This window comes from Taudactylus pleione, unplaced genomic scaffold, assembly GCF_031769625.1.
Source record: "Taudactylus pleione unplaced genomic scaffold, aTauple2 ptg000828l, whole genome shotgun sequence".
In the NCBI taxonomy this organism is placed as follows: domain Eukaryota; kingdom Metazoa; phylum Chordata; class Amphibia; order Anura; family Myobatrachidae; genus Taudactylus; species Taudactylus pleione.
The window spans coordinates 436,083-455,603 of NW_028285230.1; positions in this window are offsets into that span (position 1 = coordinate 436,083).

Sequence of the window (19,521 nt, forward strand, 5' to 3'; positions counted from 1 at the left end):
CGACAACCTCTTAGAGAAACTGAGGGAAATCATCGCCCAGTGGCTTACCCCCTTAGACTCTCCTGGGGATTTGTGATATCTGACAACGCCACCAATATTGTGCGGGCATTACATCTGGGCAAATTCCAGCACATCCCATGTTTTGCTCACACAATAAATTTGGTGGTGCAGAATTTTCTGAAAAACGTCAGGGGCGTGCAGGAGACGCTTTGGGTGGCCCGAAAAATTTCTGGCCACTTACGCCATTCAGCGACTGCGTGCCGAAGACTGGAGCGCCAGCAAACACTCTTGAACCTTCCCCGCCATCACCTGAAGCAAGAGGTTGTGACGCGGTGGAACTCAACCCTCTATATGCTTCAGAGGATGGAGGAGCAGCAAAAGGCCATTCAAGCCTATACATCCACCTATGACATAGGCAAAGGAGGGGGTATGCACCTGACTCAAGCGCAGTGGAGAATGATTTCCGTGTTGTGCAAGGTTCTCCAGCCCTTCGAACTTGCCACAGGTGAAGTTAGTTCAGACACTGCCAGCTTGAGTCAGGTCATTCCCCTCATCAGGCTTTTGCAGAAGCAGCTGGAGAAAGTGAAGGAGGAGTTAAGACGAAGCGATTCTGCTCAGCATGTGGGACTTGTGGATGAAGCCCTTCATTCGCTTTGCCAGGATTCCAGGGTGGTCAATCTGTTGAAATCAGACCACTACATTTTGGCCACCATGCTCGATCCTAGGTTTAAAGCCTATGTGGTGTCTCTCTTTCCGGCCGACACAAGCTTGCAGAGGTGCAAAGACCTGCTGGTGAAAACACTGTCAGCTGAAGCGGAACGTGACACGTCAACAGCTCCTTCTTCATTTTCTCCCGCAACTGGGGCTGCCAGGAAACAACTTAGGTATCCTAAGCAACCCGCTGTCGGTGATGCAGGGCAGGCAGGACCAAGTTTGGACATCTGGTCTGGACTGAAGGACCTGGCAACAATTTCTGACATGTCTACTGTCACTGCATATGATACTGTCACCATTGACAGAATGGTGGAGGATTACATCGGTGACAGTATCCAAGTAGGCATGTCAGACAGTCCGTACCTGTACTGGCAGGAAAAAGAGGCAATTTAGAGGCCCCTGTACAAACTGGCTCTATTTTACCTGAGTTGTCCCCCCTCCAATGTGTACTCCGAAAGAGTGTTTAGTGCAGCCGGGAACCTTGTCAGCGAAAGGCGTCGGAGGTTGCTTCCACAAAATGTGGAGAATATGATGTTCATAAAAATGAATTATCAACTCTTCCAGGGAGACCAGCCTCCAGAACGTACAGAGGGACCTGTGGTGGTGGATTCCAGTGGGGACGAATTAATACTCTGTGAGGATGTACACAACACTGAAGAGGGTGAGGAATCTATGGATGAGTAGGATGAGGACGACATCTTGCCTCTGTAGAGCCAGTTTGTGCAGGGACAGATTAATTGCCAGCTTGTTTTGTGGGGGCCCAAACGAACCAATCATTTCAGTCACAGTCATGTGGCAGACCCTGGCGCTGAAATGATTGGTTTGTTAAAGTGTGCATGTCCTGTTTATACAAAATAAGGGTGGGTGTGAGGGCCCTGGGACCATTCCATCTTGCACCTCTTTTTTTTCTTTGCATTATGTACTGTTTGGGGCCTAGTTTTTCAAACTGCCATCCTGTCTGCCACTGCAGTGTCACTCCTAGATGGGCCACGTGTTTGTGCTGCCCACTCGTGTCGCTTAGCATAGTCATCCAGCTACCTCGGTGCAACCTTTTGGACTAAAAACAATATTGTGAGGTGTTCAGAATAGACTGGAAATGAGTGGAAATTAAGGTTATTGAGGTTAATAATAGCATAGGAGCAGAAAAACCCACAAATTATGTGATTTTAGCTGTTTTTATGCTTTTTAAAAAAAAAAATACAGACCCAAAACACAAAACCCAGAACCCAACACACGGAAGGGTTGTTTTGGCAAAACCAAACCAGATCCAAAACACGGAGAAAGATCCAGATCCAAAACCAAAACACGAAAAGTGGCCGGTGCACACCCCTACTGTAATGTTATGTAATACCTGATCCCTTTGAGCCTTTGCAAGAGGTCTCTCTCTAGTAGTTTAAACTGAAGGTGCTGCTCTGGTGCCTGTCTAGTGGTAGAACTACATTCTCTATGGCAGCAGTTCCCAAACTTTTTTGATCACAGCAGAAGATTTATGTGGGGTAGCAGGGTGGTCATCTCTTTATATCATTAGTACCAGAAACTGGTCCTGAATCAGATGCAGGCACATCATATGCTGGTAGCCTGATGGTGACTTTATGCAACTGCCACTACCTAACCCTCCCTGGTGTCAGTGATGTGCGGTGAGGTCAAGGGGCGGGGAGATACTGGCTGATTAACATACCAACTCCACCCTTAAGAAATAATAATGGAAAAAATACAGCGTAGGGGTCCCCTATTTAACAGTAACCAGCACCAGGCTGAACCAGCCAAGGGGATAATGCCATAGCAAAGGGTACACTCAGTGTGGGGTCCCCCTGCTATCACATGAATCACCCCTAAACTAGTCAGATCAGGGCTGGCATTCCTCAGAAAGTGGGGCCCCCCTAAAAAATAAAATGGGGTCCCCCCTCCCGACCAACATCCAGCACTGGGCTGAAAGCCCGGTGCTATGCCCGCCCCCCTGGTGGCGGTGGGTGTGGGGTTGATAATATTGTTCTTTACAGGCGGCCTACAGGTCCCAGCAAGCCTGCCCCAGTATGCCGGCACTTGGAGAAACACAAGTGGTTACATACCCGGACATTAAGGGCCCGCTGGCACCTGTAGTCCGCCTGTAAAGAAATATATACAAGACATGTAATGTTTTAATAAAAGTTTATTATACAGCATCTTCACCTGGGGGTGGCGGCCTTTAAGCTTTTTTACATGATGGCCGCCTCCCCAGAGCTCCAACATCTTCTGTGTTCGGGAGCTCTTGCACGTTCCTTTCGCGCCAGCGGACTGCCAGCCGCTGCCTCACGCTGGTTTATATAAGCCAGCCAGTGGGGGCAGGGTGATGATGTGGCTGATTGTGATTGGCTCGCAGCGGCCAACTTGAATTTCAAAAATGCAATTGAGGTGCCATTTTATAAATATCAACCACTGCCAAACTCTGCATAATGGCTGGCAGGGACTGGATCTTCTCGGATCCAGGCCTGCCGCCATACCAGCTATCTCCGCCTGGTACCACCACGGTAACGCCTGCACCTCCAACGTGTCCCCGCAGCATCCCTGACGCCAGTGATGACAGCGGACCCATCACTGGACAGTAATGGATCCGCTGTCCAATCACATCTGCCTGACTGACATGAGCGTGCTTTCATTTGGGCTGAAAGTACGTCCTTGTCATTGAGGCACCTGTACAGGTGCCGCTTTCCCCTATTTTTTCAGTGGGTTTTTACAGCTCGTGGCATGGTACCGCCCCCCACCTCAGCCACTTTTCTTTTGTCAGTGGGAGGCAGCGCTCTCACTGTCACCCGACTGATTTTTACTGTAGATTGCAAAGCAGATATTTATGAGACAGAATCTGTGTTATAAATATCTTCTTTATATTATTTTAATCATGACAAGGGAGGCTCTGCCTCCATGTCCCTGCCTTGTGTACAGCCGTGCCAGACCCAGGCATATTTTTATTGGCTGCTGCACCCAGGGCTGGCCTCGGGCTGGAGAGGTGCTGCCGCTGCCTACTCCATTTCCCAGGTGCCCGCCGAGATTTTGTTACCAGCTGGCACCTGGTAGCTCCTTCCCTGCAGCGACAGCTCCCGCAGTGGGTGAAGGAAAAAACGTCATGACGTCTCTCCCATTGTGCCGAGCAGGAGGAGTAGTAGGACGGTGGGCGCAGGAGCGGGGATTCAGGTAAGTATAGTGTTGTGTGTGTCTTTTATGTGTAAGGGGCAATGTATAAGGGGCACTACTGGGGGCACTGCATAAGGGGCACTACTGGGGGCACTGTATAATTGGCACTACTACTGGGGGCATTGCATAAGGGGCACTATTTCTGGGGGAACTGCATAGAGGGCACTGCTACTGGGGACACTGAATAAAGGGCACTACTACAAGGGGCATTGCATAAGGGGCACTACTATAGTGGCCTGTCACGGTATGGCGTGGGCTTGGACCCGGAGTGGAGTCAGATGCGGAATGGAGGCTTGTTTGTTAATACTGGAAGGCAGCTGGTCTTAACGGAGTATGACTCATGAGGTGAGTGGGTACACGGAGGGCAAGGTGCCGCTGAAGGAATGCGGACTATGCTCAGCGACCGGGGTCGTTTGGTCCGCAGCGGGTAGCGGGTACAGGTGGCAAGCTGGTATGCAGAACAGGCGAGGTACAGAGCTGAGAAGTGGTAAAACTGAGACACTCTGGAACTGCAGCAAGTACGGAGCAAGGGAACACAGGAACTAGCTCACAGCTATGCTGTGATAAACGTTGCACTGGCAACTAAAGGACCTCTTGACAGCCCATTAGTACCCTCAGGTAGTGCAGGATTGGCTGCAAAACACTCCCAGGACAGCTGTGACCTGTTTGGCTCCCACCAGACACCTGACCAAAATCCAACATGGCCGTGCCCAGTAGTCTCCAGTGCAATGCACTGTCAGTTTCACCTGCTCACACATCCCTCCAGATGAGCCCCCTTAGTCTGTGGGGACCCCCTGTGCCAGAGCGCCCGGCGGGGTAAGAGTCACGATCCTGGCAGCCTGACAGCCCGAATCGTGACATGGCCATTGCATAAGGGGCACTACTATAGTGGGCATTGCATAAGGGTCATTTTTACTAAGGGCATTGCATAAGGGACACTACTATTGGGGGCATTGCATAAGGGGCACTACTATTGGGGGCATTGCATAAGGAGCACTACTACTGGAGGCATTAAGGTGCATATGGAATGGAAAGGAATGTTCCCAGAGTGACAAAAAATGGTGGCGTATCATGTTGATTCGCCCCCATTTTGCAGTGGACATGCCCATTTTTTGGTGTGCACACACAGTTGGGGGAAGGCGCCATTTTTCATCTTGCCAAAGACCCTAGTTACACTACTGCACGTTATATACCTCCCAGAGGTGTTTCCTTTTTCAATCTCTGGGCCTAATTCAGACCCGCTCGCGAGCGCAGGTCTGAATTAGATAGAGCCAAAATCACTCCAGGGCTTGCGGCAGTGAGACCCTACCGCAGGGTCTCGTCGCAAGCCCGATGGTCGCAATGCTCTTGACCATCGCGACCATCATCATGGACGCTCGCATAAGCTGTGGGTGGTAACCCACAGCTATGCGAGCGTCCAAGAGGCCGCTCCAAGTTGAGGTAGGAGGGCCCTGATTCAGAGCGAGCGCTCTGGTCAGAGCGTCCGGCTCTGAATCAGGCCCTCTGCTCATCTGACTAAGGATTTATAAGTTCTGCAAACAATAACTACACATCTCTATTCCCATCCTCCCAGCAGGGGGCACCTGTGGTTATTGAGCCCTGGGCCACATCAAAGAAGACAGTCCGGGACCTCTCCAGGCTGCAGTGTTTCAGCCTATACGGTTCATTGCATATATCACAAGGACTGTTTCTGACGCTATATATGTTTCCCATACCAGCTCTGTCCTGCATTGGTTATAAGTAGGGGTGAGCGGGTTCGGATTTCTGAAATCCGAACCCCCCCGAGCCCCCCTGATCCGAGTCCGATCCGAGTCAGGCTCGACTTTTCCCGCCTGACTCGGATCTGAAATCGAGGCAAAACGTCATCATCCCGCCTTCCGAGTCTCGCGGGTTTTGGATCCTATATAAGGTACCCGCGTCGGCGCCATTTTCTCACTCGGCTGTGGACAGTGAAGAGGGAGGGTGGGAGTTAGGGCTGTGTAGTGTAGTGTAGTGTAGTGCTGCTGTTGTCCACTACTTCAAAGTCCATAGGGGCTGGCTGTGTTGTGCTGTGCTGCTGTTGTTAATAGGGGCTGTGTCCACTACTTCAAAGTCCATAGGGGCTGGCTGGACTGTGTTGTGCAGTCAGTTCTCCATAGGGGCTGTGTCCACTCCAAAGTCCTGTGCAGTGTCCCAGTCCTAAAGGGGTTCTGTAGTGTTGTCCAGGGGGTGCTCTGTCCATCAGGGGTGCTCCCCCCAAGTGCTAAAAAAATAATATATTTTCTGTGTTTGTGAATTGTGTGCGCAGTAGCCGCACGTGCATCAACAAAGTAGTGCCAAGCGTGCGCCTGTGTCATAAGTAAAGGGCCGGCTGGCTTGACCGTTAAAGGGTGCTGTAACCCCCGAAAGTACACTCCAGTCCAAACCAAAAAAAAATTATTTTCTGTGTTTGTGAATTGTGTGCGCAGTAGCCGCACGTGCATCAACAAAGTAGTGCCAAGCGTGCGCCTGTGTCATAAGTAAAGGGCCGGCTGGCTTGACCGTTAAAGGGTGCTGTAACCCCCAAAGTACACTCCAGTCCAAACCAAAAAAAAATTATTTTCTGTGTTTGTGAATTGTGTGCGCAGTAGCCGCACGTGCATCAACAAAGTAGTGCCAAGCGTGCGCCTGTGTCATAAGTAAAGGGCCGGCTGGCTTGACCGTTAAAGGGTGCTGTAACCCCCGAAAGTACACTCCAATCCAAACCAAAAAAAAATTATTTTCTGTGTTTGTGAATTGTGTGCGCAGTAGCCGCACGTGCATCAACAAAGTAGTGCCAAGCGTGCGCCTGTGTCATAAGTAAAGGGCCGGCTGGCTTGACCGTTAAGGGTGCTGTAACCCCCGAAAGTACTCTCCAGTCCAAACCAAAAAAAAAATTATTTTCTGTGTTTGTGAATTGTGTGCGCAGTAGCCGCACGTGCATCAACAAAGTAGTGCCAAGCGTGCGCCTGTGTCATAAGTAAAGGGCCGGCTGGCTTGACCGTTAAGGGTGCTGTAACCCCCGAAAGTACACTCCAGTCCAAACCAAAAAAAAAATTATTTTCTGTGTTTGTGAATTGTGTGCGCAGTAGCCGCACGTGCATCAACAAAGTAGTGCCAAGCATGCGCCTGTGTCATAAGTAAAGGGCCGGCTGGCTTGACCGTTAAAGGGTGCTGTAACCCCCAAAGTACACTCCAGTCCAAACCAAAAAAAATAATATTTTCTGTATTTGTGACTTGTGTGCACTGTGGCTGCACGTGCATCAACAAAAGAGCAGCGCCAAGCGTGCGCCTGTGTCCCATAAGTAAAGAGCCGGCTGGCTCATTTCTTAAAGGGTGGTGTAACCCACAAAGTGCACTACTCTCCAGCAAAAATAAAAAAATATTTTCTGTGTTTGTGTGCGCTTTAGCCGCACGTATATATCAATATAACATAAATGGAGGACCAAACTTTCTCCGATAAAAATAAAATAGGGAAAGATCAAGAACCACTTCCTCCTAGTGCTGTTGCTGCTGCTGGGAGTTGTTCATCATCCCAGAGAGGAAGTAGGAACATCACTACTTTTACTAAACAATTGACCCTCCAACAGTCCCTAGCGATGAGGATGAAGTACGACAGCAGTCATCCTGAAGCAAAACGTATAACTGAGGCCTTGACTGCTATGTTGGTGTTAGACGTGCGTCCGGTATCCGCCATTAGTGCAGTGGGATTTAGACAATTGATGGAGGTAGTGTGTCCCCGGTTCCAAATCCCATCTAGATTCCACCTGCATCCTCAAAGCAGCAGCGACAAGCGTGCGTCTGTCTGTTAAAGGATGGTGTAACCCTCAAAGTGCGCTCCACAAACAATAAAAATATTCTTCTTCTTTTTTCTGTCTTTGTGAATTGTGTGGGCTGTAGCCGCACTTGCATCCTCAAAGCAGCAGCGACAAGCGTGCGTCTGTCTGTTAAAGGGTGGTGTAACCCTCAAAGTGCGCTCCACAAACAATAAAAATATTCTTCTTTTTTTTTCTGTCTTTGTGAAATGTGTGGGCTGTAGCCGCACCTGCATCCTTAAAGCAGCAGCGACAAGCGTGCGTCTGTCTGTTAAAGGGTGGTGACACCCTCAAAGTGTGCTACACAAACAATAAAAATATTGTTCTTTTTTTTTCTGTCTTTGTGAATTGTGTGGGCTGTAGCCGCACTTGCATCCTCAAAGCAGCAGCGACAAGCGTGCGTCTGTCTGTTAAAGGGTGGTGTAACTCTCAAAGTGCTCCAAAAAATAAAAAACTATTTTTTAAATGTGTTTGTGACTTGTGTGCGATGTAGCCGCACGTGCATCAACATAGTAGCAGCGCCAAGCGTGCGCCTGTGTCATAAGTCAAGGGCTGGTTTGGACATCTGGTCCGGACTGAAGGACGTGCCAACAATTTCTGACAAGTCTACTGTCATTGCATATGATACTGTCCTCAAAGCAGCAGCGACAAGCGTGCGTCTGTCTGTTAAAGGGTGGTGACACCCTCAAAGTGTGCTACACAAACAATAAAAATATTGTTATTTTTTTTTCTGTCTTTGTGAAATGTGTGGGCTGTAGCCGCACCTGAATCCTTAAAGCAGCAGCGACAAGCGTGCGTCTGTCGGTTAAAGGGTGGTGACACCTTCAAAGTGTGCTACACAAACAATAAAAATATTGTTCTTTTTTTTTCTGTCTTTGTGAAATGTGTGGGCTGTAGCCGCACCTGCATCCTTAAAGCAGCAGCGACAAGCGTGCGTCTGTCTGTTAAAGGGTGGTGACACCCTCAAAGTGTGCTACACAAACAATAAAAATATTGTTCTTTTTTTTTCTGTCTTTGTGAATTGTGTGGGCTGTAGCCGCACTTGCATCCTCAAAGCAGCAGCGACAAGCGTGCGTCTGTCTGTTAAAGGGTGGTGTAACTCTCAAAGTGCTCCAAAAAATAAAAAACTATTTTTTTAATGTGTTTGTGACTTGTGTGCGATGTAGCCACACTTGCATCCTCAAAGCAGCAGCGACAAGCATGCGTCTGTCTGTTAAAGGGTGGTGTAACTCTCAAAGTGCTCCAAAAAATAAAAAACTATTTTTTTAATGTGTTTGTGACTTGTGTGCGATGTAGCCACACTTGCATCCTCAAAGCAGCAGCGACAAGCGTGCGTCTGTCTGTTAAAGGGTGGTGACACCCTCAAAGTGTGCTACACAAACAATAAAAATATTGTTCTTTTTTTTTCTGTCTTTGTGAATTGTGTGGGCTGTAGCCGCACTTGCATCCTCAAAGCAGCAGCGACAAGCGTGCGTCTGTCTGTTAAAGGGTGGTGTAACTCTCAAAGTGCTCCAAAAAATAAAAAACTATTTTTTTAATGTGTTTGTGACTTGTGTACGATGTAGCCACACTTGCATCCTCAAAGCAGCAGCGACAAGCATGCGTCTGTCTGTTAAAGGGTGGTGTAACTCTCAAAGTGCTCCAAAAAATAAAAAACTATTTTTTTAATGTGTTTGTGACTTGTGTGCGATGTAGCCACACTTGCATCCTCAAAGCAGCAGCGACAAGCGTGCGTCTGTCTGTTAAAGGGTGGTGACACCCTCAAAGTGTGCTACACAAACAATAAAAATATTCTTCTTCTTTTTTCTGTCTTTGTGAATTGTGTGGGCTGTAGCCGCACTTGCATCCTCAAAGCAGCAGCGACAAGCGTGCGTCTGTCTGTTAAAGGGTGGTGACACCCTCAAAGTGTGCTGCACAAGCAATAAAAATATTCTTTTTTTTTCTGTCTTTGTGAATTGTGTGGGCTGTAGCTGCACTTGCATCCTCAAAGCAGCAGCGACAAGCATGCGTCTGTCTGTTAAAGGGTGGTGACACCCTCAAAGTGTGCTACACAAACAATAAATATATTCTTCTTCTTTTTTGTGTCTTTGTGAATTGTGTGGGCTGTAGCCGCACTTGCATCCTCAAAGCAGCAGCGACAAGCGTGCGTCTGTCTGTTAAAGGGTGGTGTAACCCTCAAAGTGTGCTCCACAAACAATAAAAATATTCTTCTTTTTTTTTCTGTCTTTGTGAATTGTGTGGGCTGTAGCCACACTTGCATCCTCAAAGCAGCAGCGACAAGCGTGCGTCTGTCTGTTAAAGGATTACATCGGTGACAGCATCCAAGTAGGCATGTCAGACAGTCCGTACCTGTACTGGCAGGAAAAAGAAGCAATTTGAAGGTCCCTGTACAAACTGGCTCTATTTTACCTGAGTTGCCCCCCCTCCAGTGTGTACTCCGAAAGAGTGTTTAGTGCAGCCGGGAACCTTGTCAGCGAAAGGCGTAGGAGGTTGCTTCCACAAAATGTGGAGAAGATGATGTTCATAAAATGAATTATCAACTCTTCCAGGGAGACCAGCCTCAAGAACGTACAGAGGGACCTGTGGTTGTGGATTCCAGCGGGGATGAATTAATACTCTGTGAGGATGAGGATGTACACAACACTGAAGAGGGTGAGGAATCGGTGGATGAGGACGACATCTTGCCTCCGTAGAGCCAGTTTGTGCAGGGACAGATTAATTGCCAGCTTGTTTTGTGGGGGCCCAAACGAACCAATCATTTCAGCCACAGTCGTGTGGCAGACCCTGGCGCTGAAATGTTTGGTTTGTTAAAGTGTGCATGTCCTGTTTATTCAACATAAGGGTGGGTGGGAGGGCCCAAGGACAATTCCATCTTGCACCTCTTTTTTTTCTTTGCATTATGTATAGTTTGGGGCCTAGTTTTTCCAACTGCCATCCTGTCTGCCACTGCAGTGCCACTCCTAGATGGACCACGTGTTTGTGCCGCCCACTCGTATCTCTTAGCATAGTCATCCAGCTACCTCGGTGCAACCTTTTGGACATAAAAACACTATTGTGAGGTGTTCAGAATAGACTGGAAATGAGTGGAAATTAAGGTTATTGAGGTTAATAATAGCATAGGAGCAGAAAAACCCACAAATTCTGTGATTTTAGCTGTTTTTATGCTTTTTTTCAAAAAAATACAGATCCAAAACACAAAACCCAAAACACGGAAGGGTGGTTTTGGCAAAACCAATCCAGATCCAAAACACGAAGAAAGATCCAGATCCAAAACCAAAACACAAAACACGAAAAGTGGCCGGTGCACACCCCTAGTTATAAGTAGAGATGTGCGACGACCCTTGTGTTTTGGTTTTGGATCTGGATCCCCCCTGGTTTTGGATCTGGATTGGTTTTGCCAAAACCTCACCTCCATGTTTTGTTTTCGTGTTTTGGTTTTGGATCTGGATTTTTTCTTAAAAAATCATAAAGACAGCTAAAATCACATAAAATGGGCCTGTTTTTGTTCCTACAGTATAATTAACCTCAATAACATTTATTTCCAGTAATTTCCAATCAATTTTGACCACCTCAAAATATTTTTTTGCTTCATCTAGTTAAGGACAAACAGTTGCATCCAGCTAGCTGGCTGACTAAGCTAAGTGACACAGTGGGCGGCACTAACATGTGGCAATTCAGCTTCTAATTTCCAACACGGATACAGTGTGTTATACAGTGTGGGTTGGATACACCAATAGTGCACTTACTGTGACAGCAGTGTCGGCAGAGCGGAGTTGCGGTGCTGGCAGTGTCCTCAGTGAAGGGTACCGGTGATGTCAGCAGTGCGGGGGTGCCAGCTGTGTAATTAGTGCAGGTTTGCTGGCTGTGTCGGTGTAATAGCAGCCTAAGGGGTGAGCGTTGATGAGCGGTGTGTGTCGTACCTACTTACTTCTGTACTTGTAATTGGTCCCGACCTTCCGTCAGCTTTTGGACCACGTTCAACTCCTGGAATCCCTTAGTCCGTGTGCAGAGAGACAAGGACCCCCCAGAGAACCCCCCAGCAAAGTCACTACTCGTTTGGACACTGACTATGAATTTTATTTAACTGGAACAGTGTGTCACGGTACTTTGGTGAATAAAAGGTCAGTAATGCAAATCAACATACAGTATTGGAATTACTGTTGGCTATAACTGCATTTCAGAGTACAACAGAATTCACAAATGCAACTACAATCTCAGGATCGCATTACATATTCAGATAGCCCTTCAAGACAGTACTTTTAGCTAACTGTGAAACAGATATAGCAGTCCTCCCTGCTAGTATTGGTAGCAGACAACACAGTTCTCAAAGTATGTGGAAGCAATTATTGCTGTTTTCCCTGTAGCATTAGAATAGCAAGTTATGCAAATCTCCTTGTAGAATTAGCGTAGCAGGTTATACAGATCTCCTTGTAGCATTAGAGTAGTGAGTATGAGTTCAGTTTTCACTTCCTTACAGTGGGTAGGGCTGAATACTGCAGCTAGCTTATACTGGCTACCTAGTTACTTAAAGTCCTTTCCCTTGGGTGCAGGGTTGGCTGTATCACTCCTCAGTGAGGAACAAACCAGTGGTCTGACAATTGGGGATGAGCACTGAGGGCTCTTGACCTGTCCATTTGTGCTATCTCTGTTTTATCTGGCCACCCCCTTCAGCTGGTCTCCCCTGTGGCTTACCCGGAGGATCAGCTGTCTCAGATATCTGCGGCTCCTGGTTAAAACTGGTGTCCTGGCCCCTGCCATCAGTCCCAGACCCGTGGCAGTATCACAGGCGCGGCTCCTGCCCGTCGCGTGTTTGTTCGCTGCCCGCTCCCATTATCTGAGCGACTGACACCTGCAGCATGGCTCTCACTCAGCAGCCCCTTCAGCCTCCGCTCTTCGCTGATTCTTGCAGCTCACACTGGATCCTGACAAGCTCCATGCCTGCTCCTGTCAGCCCAGCTCTCCTCACAGCTCTGTTTTAGGGATGGACATCGATGTTTTTCTTCAGATGTTAGTGTTTTTACCATTCGATGGCGGCGGTGTCCTCAGTGCAGGTTTGCTGACTGTGTCGGCAGTGCAGGGGTGTTCTCAATGCTGGTTGCCTGGCGGTGTCGGTAGAGCGGGGGTGCTAGCGGTGTCCTCAGTGCAGGTTTGCGACTGTGGGCCTGATTCAGACCAAATTGCGGCTGCTCGCTGGCAAAAAGGGGCTGGATATAAGCTCTCACACTGCGTCTCGTAAGGATGCCCTCTATGTCTTAGCAAGCCCCGGCAATAAGCGCTCACTAGTGTATAAAGACGCCCCCTTGCCAGGGCCGGTGCAAGGTTTCTAGGTGCCCTAGACAAAGGTACACGATACCGCCCCTGCTACCCCCAATACCCTCCAACTCACATACACACTCACTCGAGGTCCCCTGGACCACATAACTAATTAATGTATTACAATATTAACATGAAACAGCAGAATGTCATGTGTATATATATATATATGTAATTATATATTTATTCTGTACATAATACATTAACTAGAAATTCTGCAAGTTAAACATTCTGCAGTAGAGATGCATTAGATTTAGTATCTAGGGACCTAAAGTACATGTATTCCATCCTACCATTATTCCTACCAGCCCCACATGTCATGCACACTTGTTTGGGAGCTCACAACTCTCAGTAACCTCTCTCAGGGGCCCATTTATCAAAGTGAATTTGAGGTCAATTTCCCGAAAACACACGGGGGTTTACCTCAAATACTTAGTATCCCCCGGATGTATGAAGGAGGTACCGCAGCAGCTATCTCCGCTACCTGCTGCGATCCCTCCATTGCCGCCGGCAGCCGCCTCCCCCATAGATTTCTATGGGGGATGCGATGCTGCAAAATGTATCAATATCGGGAATGCGAAACATTCCCGATATTGGCCCCAGCAGCTAACGCCATCTAAAGATAGCGTTAGCCGCTGTAGTCTATGTGGACTCACCGCATATCAGCCGGCGGAGGGATCTGCCAGATCCCTCCGGCGGCAATGGGCGACGCTCATGTGCAGTCCGTGGAACTGCGCATGCGCAGAAGCCCCGACTGCCCTCCGGAGACATTGCAGGGACGGGCTCTTTTCGGAGCCCGTCTCCCTGCATGTCCCGGATAATACATCCGGGAGATAGGATCGCATTTTGCAATGCGATCATGGGCGGTACTGCATGCCCTGATCGCATTGCAAAATGCGATCATTAATAAATGGGCCTCTAAGCCTCCAGCAGCAGGGAGGGGGATGGAAGTGATGAGGGGCAGGCTGCACTACAACTGAACTTGTGACAGTCACTGACAATTTGACAAGCTGGCAGGCAGCCTGCCTAGTGCCTTGAACAACCCTGACGCTGCGGCTGGAGCTTAGAGGGGCTGGCCGGGAAGTGAGGAGACTGACAGACGCACTGTGAAGCTTCATTAGTGCCAGGGCCGCCGGGCGGACACCTACAGGGCTACCTGTATCATGTGACTGCGCCTGCCGCCGGAGTGGACTGTGGACACTGGCCAAAATTATAGCGCGGTGGCCACCGGGCGGACATGCTGCGTGGTGGAGGACACTTACAGGGGTGGCCTTGTCTGTGACTGTCTGCCGTAGTGGACATAGGGCCTCATTCAGAGGCGGTCGGAGGATGCAAGCGGTCGCTCAGAAACCGGGCGGCCGCTTGCATCCTGACCGGCCGCCTCTGTTTCGGTCGTTAGGCTGTGGGTTAACACCCACAGCTCTAACGACCGCTAGGGTGATGGTCGCGATGGTCATTGACCATCGCGACCATCGGGGCTTACGACGAGACCCTAGGGTAGGGTCTCACTTGTCGTAAGCCCCGGAGAGCTTCTGGCTCTGTCATAGCCGGAAGCTCTCCACTGACATCACTAGTGATGTCAGTGGGGCCTCCCCCAAACGGCAGGCGTTCCCATGGGAATGCCTCAGTTTGGGCTGCCACCCCCCCGGCCCGCCTTCCAAACGGGGCGAGCTGTCAATCAACATCGACAGCTCGCCCCCTTTGGAAAGAGACCCACTACGACCGGCACTGTCGGTCGTAGCGGGTCTCACGCATGCGCGCGAAGGAGCCGGCTCCCTCGTGCGCATGCGCACTAGACAAACATCAAGGCGGCCATGCGGTCGTAGACCGTACGGACGCCTCTGAATGAAGGCCATAGAGTGGTTGCCGCTGCCGCCGCTCGTAATTCACGGTCTGTCATTCTCATTCACTAAATATACAGGACAGCGAGCGGTGCCCTCTATTGGCTGGCGCCCATAGGCAGCTGCCTAAAGTTGCCTAATGGTAGCGTAGACCCTGCCCCTTGCCACTCGCAACACACGTCATCCCCGGTATTTGAATGATTAATCGGTAACATCGAGAGCCATCGGAGCTGCTCGCAGCGCTTGAGGTAGACCTTACCCTTCCGCAAGCACTGCGAGCAGTTCAGGGTAAAAAACAACCAAGTGACGTGTTCAATGACGCTACTTTGCTAATTATGCACACCCATTACACTCTGTTCTGACGGTCAGACACACCTGCGTTTGCAGCACCACTCATCCATTCACAAGCACCTTCCCCTGTTACCACCCACAAACGGCGCTATCTGTCACTCATTCCACTGGGCAGTCTTTTCAGGGCGAGTGAACAAAATCTGATCGCTCATACTAGTTTGCGCACGTGCACTGCGACTTATACGCATGCACAGATGGGTGATCAGCGCTCATAGCGATCGAGTGCAATTTAGAGTCCGGGTCTGAATCAGGCCCTGTGCTGGCAGTGCAGGGGTGTTCTCAATGCAGGATGCCGGCGGTGTCGGCAGAGCGGTGGTGCCAGCGGTGTCCTCAGTGTGGGAGTGTCGGCAGTGTGGGGGTCACTGACGGTGTCCTCAGTACATGGGGCAGCAGTGCAGGGGTGCCGGCAGTGTCAGCAGCGGGGGATGCTGCCAGTGGGGGTGCCGGCGGTGTCAGGCGATGGAGGATGGCGGGCGCCATCTTCTTTTTCTTCTGTGTGCATTTTCAATGGGCTTAACGCTGATTGGCTGAGAGCCGTGACAGGCAGCTCTCTCAGCCAATCAGCGTTAAGCCCGCTTAATACAAAACCTTGCGACCCGACAGCAGGGTCGCGAGGTTTTGCCTCGGGTGAGGGATCCGGGGCAGGCATCAGATCGCCCCGGATCCCCGAAATTCGGGTTCTGATCTCTGAGATCCGAACCCACTCATCTCTAGTTATAATAAGTGATCAACAAAGATAATGAAAAACTGGATCGCTACCCCCTATAGTAATTTTGGTTCTTGATGATTTACTGTACATATATTTACTAAATACTGAAAAAAGTAAGGTACAAATGTTTTACTGATATTCCCACAATAAAATTACATATATGTTCACAGTGAATGAAGAAATCGGTACAAAGATCTACAGATATTTGCTACTAACTAATACGCTCTCTTTATAAGAGAACATATCAACTAGTTCATCATTGATTTAAACATATTTATTTGTGCCTGCATTTTCATTTATTTATTGATTTATTCCTTTCATTTTCAATATCTGGCTCTGGATATTGTACTGAGTTTATTATCTATATGTACCGATTTCTTCATTCACTGTGAACATTTTATTGTTTGAATATCAGTAAAACACTTATACCTTACTTTTTTCAGTATTTAGGCCCTCATTCAGAGCCACTCGCTAGCGGCAGTACGCTCGTTCCGAGCGATGTTCGCACATCTGCGCATGCGTACGGTTTTTAGTACGCATGCGCGAACCAGTCAGTGCGGCCGAAAATCGTTGGTACGCAATATAGCGAGGGCCTGCTATTTTGAGTGACAGAATGAGGCATATGTGGGTGGTAACAGGGGAAGGTGCTTGAAAACGGGGAGTGGAGATCCGAACGCAGGCGTGCTTAAAGGTCAAAACGGGCGTTTTAAGGGAGTGCATAATTAATACAGCAGCGTCATTGACCACGTCACTTGGTTTTTTTTAACTCAGAACTGCTCGCAAAATAGCGGTTGAAAACACCAACCACAAGAATAGCGAGCAGTTCATACGCTGTACGATGTACTCGATTAATCTAATAAATAGCGGACATGACGTATGGTGCGTGCGGCCAGGGGGCGTTTTTATCAAAAAAACGAGCGTATGTTTTGCTCGCTCGTTCAGACTTAGAGGTGGGAACAGACTGCAATTTGCGAACGGATCATTTGAATAGCCACCCCTTGTTTTTGAACGAACGACCACAAATAGCGAACGGCTCTGAATCAGGCCCTTAGTTGTAAATATATGTACAGTAAATCATCACGATCCAAAATTACTATAGGGCGTAGCGCTCCAGTTTTTCATTATTTTTGTTGATCACAGGACAGCACCTGTAATGTAAGAAGGGCAGCGGCCTACACCACAGCACACAGGACAGCGCCTGTAATGTAAGAAGGGCAGCGTCCTACACCACAACACACAGGACAGCACCTGTAATGTAAGAAGGGCAGCGGCCTACACCACAACACACAGGACAGCACCTGTAATGTAAGAAGGGCAGCGGCCTACACCACAACACACAGGACAGCACCTGTAATGTAAGAAGGGCAGCGGCCTACACCGCAACACACAGGACAGCACCTGTAATGTAAGAAGGGCAGCGGCCTACACTGCAACACACAGGACAGCACCTGTAATGTAAGAAGGGCAGCGGCCTACACTGCAACACACAGGACAGCACCTGTAATGTAAGAAGGGCAGCGGCCTACACTGCAACACACAGGACAGCACCTGTAATGTAAGAAGGGCAGCGGCCTACACTGCAACACACAGGACAGCACCTGTAATGTAAGAAGGGCAGCGTCCTACACCACAACACACAGCACAGCGCCTGTAATGTAAGAAGGGCAGCGGCCTACACCACAACACACAGGACAGCGCCTGTAATGTAAGAAGGGCAGCGGCCTACACCACAACACACAGAACAGCACCTGTAATGTAAGAAGGGCAGCGGCCTACACCACAACACACAGGACAGCACCTGTAATGTAAGAAGGGCAGCGGCTACACTGCAACACACAGGACAGCACCTGTAATGTAAGAAGGGCAGCGGCCTACACTGCAACACACAGGACAGCACCTGTAATGTAAGAAGGGCAGCGGCCTACACTGCAACACACAGGACAGCACCTGTAATGTAAGAAGGGCAGCGGCCTACACTGCAACACACAGGACAGCACCTGTAATGTAAGAAGGGCAGCGGCCTACACTGCAACACACAGGACAGCACCTGTAATGTAAGAAAAAGAAGGGCAGCGGCTACACCACAACACACAGCACAGCACCTGTAAAAGTTTTATATTTTTATTGAAGGGCAGCGGCTTACACCACAACACACAGGACAGCACCTTTAAAAATTGTGTGCTGCTCCGGTCTGCCCGAAAGAGTAGGCCCGGAGCTGACTGGCACCTTTCACCACCTCCCCCCCCCCTGTAGCCACCCATTTACTATGGCTATGCGTCCTCATAGCCCTGCTCCCTGCTTTACAGTGCCAGTACCTATAGCCATGCTATGCCTCCCTGCTGTGTAACGAGGAAGTTGACCTGGCTTCCTGGTACGTATGGATATTATAGCGTGCTGTCACTATGGGCTGAAGGGCTGTTGGGCCGCTGAGGGTTTGGCCAATGGAAATCGGTAGCCAGGGTCAGATTACGGTCTGTGGGGGCCCCTGGGTAACAAATGCGGGGACCCTATCAATAGAAGTTGACATATATATATAAATATATATAAATAAATATATATATATATATATATATATATATATACACACCAATGTTCTAGATTCCCGGCACTGCCTTCCTGTTGAGATGTTTAATGCACTGGTGCCTGCCTAGGAGCAATACCAACTGGCGGCACTCAGCGTCTTCATAGAAAACTTATAATTTTATTTCCTACACTTCGGGACTCCGCTCATTATCAAGAATAACTTTTCTATGAAGACGCTGAGTGCCGCCAGTTGGTACTGATAATATACAGTCAGGTGCATAAATATTGGGACATTGACAGAATTTTCATATTTTGGCCTCTATTCACCACCACAATGGCTTTGTAATGAAACAAACAAGATGTGCTTTAACTGCAGTCTTTCAGATTTAATAAACTCTTTGGTTGCTTTTGCAGTATGCTTCGGGTCATTGTCCATCTGCACTGTGAAGCGCCGTCCAATGAGTTCTGAAGCATTTGACTGAATATGAGCATATAATATTGCCCGAAACACTTCAGAATTCATTCTGCTGCTTTTGTCAGCAGTCACATCATCAATAAATACAAGGGAACCAGTTCCATTGGCAGCCATACATGCCCACGCCATGACACTACCACCACCATGCTTCACTGATGAGGTGGTATGTTTTGGATCATGAGCAGTTCCTTTCCTTCTCCATACTCTTCTCTTCCCATCACTCTGGTACAAGTTGATCTTTGTCTCATCTGTCCATAGGATGTTGTTACAGAACTATAATGGCTTTTATAGATGTTGTATGGCAAACTCTAATCTGGTCTTCCTGTTTTTAAGGCTCACCAATGGTTTACATCTTGTGGTGAACCTTCTATATTCACTCTTGTGAAGTCTTCTCTTGATTGTTGACTTTGACACATATACATCTACCTCCTGGAGAGTGTTCTTGATTTGGCCAACTGTTGTGAAGGGGTTTTTCTTCACCAGGGAAATAATTCTTCTGTCATCCACCACAGTTGTTTTCCGTGGTCTTCCGGGTCTTTTTGTGTTGCTGAGCTCTCCGGTGCATTATTTCTTTTTAAGAATGTTCCATACAGTTGATTTGGCCACACCTAATGT